Source organism: Fukomys damarensis, unplaced genomic scaffold (assembly GCF_012274545.1).
Source record: "Fukomys damarensis isolate Sample0158 unplaced genomic scaffold, DMR_v1.0_HiC HiC_scaffold_38, whole genome shotgun sequence".
NCBI classification, from domain to species: domain Eukaryota; kingdom Metazoa; phylum Chordata; class Mammalia; order Rodentia; family Bathyergidae; genus Fukomys; species Fukomys damarensis.
In genome coordinates, this window is record NW_022900950.1 from 20,546,964 (window position 1) to 20,551,758 (window position 4,795).

Consider the following 4,795-nt stretch of genomic DNA (forward strand, 5'->3'; position numbering starts at 1 on the left):
CCTATGTAGGGAACATCTCCAGTACTGACAATTTTTAAAGTGATATACATACAATCAAAATTTTAAAACTTTCAAAAGAATAGCAAAAAAGGAAGACTTCATATTGTTTATAAAACCAGTATATTTTGTGATTTTTATGAGATCAATGTACTTATGAGACATGGTTTACTACCCAAATCAGTAGAGATGTTAAATTGATGAATGCAATTCATAATAGGGGATTCTAAGCTCTTAAATCAGTAAAAGAAGGGAGTATATATATATATATATATATATATGTATTCTAAATGTCTACAACTAGTTATCAATAAAGGCATTCAAGTTTAATAACTATTCTCTAAATATAAATATATATGTATATACACACACAGTATATGTGTGTATAGCCCTTAGAATTTAATTATTCTACATATATTTTCACTTTATAATAGTTGGAAATCAATATCTATTAAGTAGAAATAATAATTTGGATCTTAAGTGTCCATCTTTTCCTGTGCTAGCATGGAATAGAACAGTGTCTCATGATTCTATTGGTGTCTACAGCTCCTGGTCAGACTGGAGATCACAAAGATAAACAACAGCTGCATTGTACTGAGATACTAAGGACATTCAATATGTTAAATGCATTTCAACTTATAAAATATTTAATTATGCTGGGTATTATAACTGAGGTTATAACCCCTCATAAGTGGAGGAACATTTGTATCTTTGCATTTTCAGTCTTGCACATTTCCAATTTGTCCTACTGCTTTTTAATATATTTAGAACTTCAATCATCTCACCTAAATTTGCATTATTTTTGTTGCTATTATACAGAAATATAAATGATTTTTATTAGTTTTATTTCATTTTTCCCTCAAAATATTCATAATAATCTTACATGATTGGTATATTAATTTATTTTTTATGTGCTTTTTATGCCATTTCTGAACAGTGAACAGGTTGACTTATTTTTTCAGATCTGCATGCTGTCTGCTTTTTCATCTAATTACTCTGTTAGGTTCTTTAATATATATACTTGAGTAAAATGTCCCTTGTTCTTGTCACATGTTCTGATTTCAAAGAAAATATTAATATTTCATGATGAAATATGGTGTTTAATAAGAAGTGTTTCAAAATCATATAATTCCTTCAATTGAATAAGAAAATTTTCTTCAATTTATAATTTAATTAAAATAAGCTATTAGCAATGGCATCCAAGTTAATAAATATATTTTAGTGAATGTCAGGATGATTATTCTCATATTTATTCATATATTGAATTTCATTAGGTACTCTAGCATTTTCACTCATATACAATATTCTCATTTTTATCCTCCTAAAGTCTTTCAATCTCCATTCTTTCAAGTCTCAAGAAAATAGTCATGCTAGTCACAATTAAACATGGAAATTAACATCTTTATGTTACTATATTTAATCCTGCTCATAAAAGTAACAATTGATACTGCTCATAAATTGCTCCTGGGACATGGAACAGAAGTTTAAGGACCATCCCAGAGGAAGCTCTAGTGAGTCAACTCTGTTACACTGGTACAGTGTGGTTAAACTGATCCACTCATTGGCAAGACCTGATGTGCAGAGTATTGAACACAAGACCAGTGGTGTCAGCTGAGCAACGCTTGTTGATTTCATTTTGCTTGGTGATATAGTCACAAAGGTAACTTATTTTTGAAATTTGGTTACAGCTTATAGATTGTTTGAGCATGATCCAAAATATAATATTTTCACAATGTGTCTCTCCTCCTGTGCCCTCTGCCTTTTAGTTAGTCTGTCTGAAAATTCAGAGGGCAAATCCTGTCAAGTAATCACTTGAAGTTATATGAATTAGTTGTTCCATCTCTCTTAAAGCCCAGACACATGCCAAAGAATTAATTTTGAGCAATGAAGAATGAAAAATTATCTAATGCATGCACCATGACCTTACTTCTGTGCCCAGTGGTATTGCTCTTTAATTCTCCTTCTGGAGGCTAATTAACATTTGTATACGTTCTGAATCAATTGTGTTTGACTGGGCTGTCTTCTCGAAGTTGGACTTTTTGCCTTGGTTAGTTGTGTATAATAGTTATTTTACAAAACTGTATTACATAACTCAAAATTGATTGTTCTACTAATACAAAGAATCTTTGAGATGAAAAGGTAAGACTAAGATTTTATACACAAGAAATTAACTTCAACTTACATAAGACTGAAGTTTTCTAGTTACTATCATGCAGCTATGGTTATATGTTCTGCTAAGCGTGCTTTCTCTTATTTTATTTAATGTGATTCAATATTTTTAAATTAAACTTTATGGATATAGACTATAGAATATTACATAAGTATATTAATATTAAATATGCTGATATTATCAAACTTCTAAGATTATCAAAATAAATGCACAGTTTCTTTGAAAATTTAGAAAGTACATATAATTCAGATCTACATTACAGGATGTAATCATTCATAGAAGCACAAGTAGGCTAACAGATAACTTTCAGAAAATACTTCCGTGAGGCTTTCTATCATTGAGTCATATTACTTTGACTTTATTTTTGCTAGTATTTTTAAGTCTTGAATACATTCTGAATTTAGGTTTTAGTTCTGCCCTCTTTTTAACGTTTTATTTTTCCCCTCACGTTTCTAATTCTTCACCACCCACCAGAACCTTAACTGACGGTGAAGTGCAGGGATCTTAGCATCGAAGCCAAGAACACATCTGTCCAATGTTCTTTTTCTTACCCTGTTCCCCTCACGTTGCCACTTTCAGTTTATTTACATAGGACAATAATATTAATTGAAATAAAATGGTATATTTCTCAATTTTAAATAGTGGCTTAAATATTTAAATGACCATCTTACATTTAAATCAGAGTTATGTATTTTTCCAACAATTTAAAACTTTAAGTCATTTTTTGAATAAGATTATTACATTTCAATATAAATGTTCTTATTTCAAACATAGAGTTGTGAAACACTTCAATAAACATTAGTCATATTTTCTATATGAACATAACAATTCAGTTTTGAAAGTGGTGTGATTATGATTGAACAACACTATGTTGTTGATATTTTCCATGCTTCCAATATTATGTTTCATTAATATTATGATACCCTTAAAACAATGTTTTTACATTTTTAACATGGACTTCATTATGTATTCTATATATTTTAAGTATTTTCTAGATTATTACAAATAATATTTCTAGTTATATTTTTCTACATCTATTTTTCACTATTTTAAACATCAATATTTTTATTATTTCTATTGAATTGAATACCTTGTATAATTAGCAGGAGTATTAATAAGTGACTAACAAATTTGAGATTTCTTTTTTTGTTTGTTTGTTTTTTTGAGATAGGGTTTCACTATGTAGTTGAGAATGACCTGGAACTCACTATGTAACCCAGGCTGGTCTGGAACTCACAGCGATCCTCCTGCTTCAGCCTCCCGAGTACTGGGATTACAGGTGGGTGCAACCACACCCGGCCACTGAGACTTCTTATGTTTGGTGCTATATAAGATTACACATGGTCATCTTTCAGTATCTTCAGAGGATTGGCTCTAGGACTCTCAAGATACTGAAACCAGGGATGCTCAGTTCCCTTCAAACATCAGTTGCCTAATATTTGCATTTAATTCAGGCATTCCTTTTCATATTCTTTGAATATGCTACCGAATATTTTATTTGACCTTTACAATGGTTTAGTTATGATCCTTCATTTCATGCATATGATGATTGGGTGTTGATGTCCTATGCATGATATGTGCCTTCCTTCAACCTTGTTATGACATTGGCAAATTACCCTTCTAACCTGAAAATAATAGTCTAATTATATATATTTTAACCTGGTAAAATATGTGAATATACTTTTTGGTAGTTTAAATATCAAACTTTTTGGGAAAAATTCACAAATTAAATGAACAAACCTTTGATTCTTGCCATGTAATAAAGCACAGTAAGTATAATTTGAGTAATTGGTGAGTGAGATTTACATATCTGAATATTGAAGGCAATATGCATTGCAAATTTAAAATGTGAATAAAATTTTAGTATTAGAGCATATAGGTTTGGTTATTTTTCTGAGAGTCAATAGCATATCCACACAAACTAATTTTATATTAAAGCCTAGATATAGACTTTGTTCTTAACCTATGGTGGACCTGTGAAGCAATTACCATCACTTATTCTCATTTTGCAATTTAATGAGATAGATTAGTCTTATTTCCATTTACTAAGTAACAAAGATAAGAAGCATTGCAGTTTAAATCTTTATCCTATTCCTTCAATTATCCTATTCTAGACAAGGGAAAGTTAAGGTTAAATTAGCAAGAGGTTTGCTAGTGTGGTAATTGTTCTTTATAATTCTTTTTGCATAAATGATAAAGAATTGAGTTATATTTTCTCACATATCATATAAGTGCTGGAAAATCAAATGAAATTTCTCTATGTACAAATTATTCTTTGTTCTAAGTTCATTTTGTTGTTCTCTATAAAAATACCTAGAATATTATCAAAACTAGATTAAACATTTAAATTAAATCCAATGTACTCTTTTCAATTTCATAGAAAACCATGTCTGGTTTGAACTACAGTGACATCTTGTGGCCCAAAGTGTTTCGTTTTCATATGTAAATCATGTTCACATTTTCTACTTCTCCAATTTAGGTTTTAAAACCACTCATTTTCATTAAGAATAAACAATGTGTTATGTATATACATCATCTCCACACAATGAATGTTATTATTATGCCCTGTAAACATTTGCTAATAACATTTTGTGTATAAAATCCCACCTGCATGAAATCTGAAAAAAA

General features: G+C 29.7%; 1 non-coding gene across 1 annotated transcript; it reads left to right on the top strand.

Annotated features, from left to right (window-relative positions):
- Positions 1–3,691: 3,691 nt before the first annotated feature.
- Positions 3,692–3,793, top strand: LOC117284675. Its single transcript, XR_004515765.1, has one exon. It is a non-coding gene; the product is annotated as a small nucleolar RNA U13 (small nucleolar RNA).
- The last annotated feature ends 1,002 nt before the right edge of the window (positions 3,794–4,795 follow it).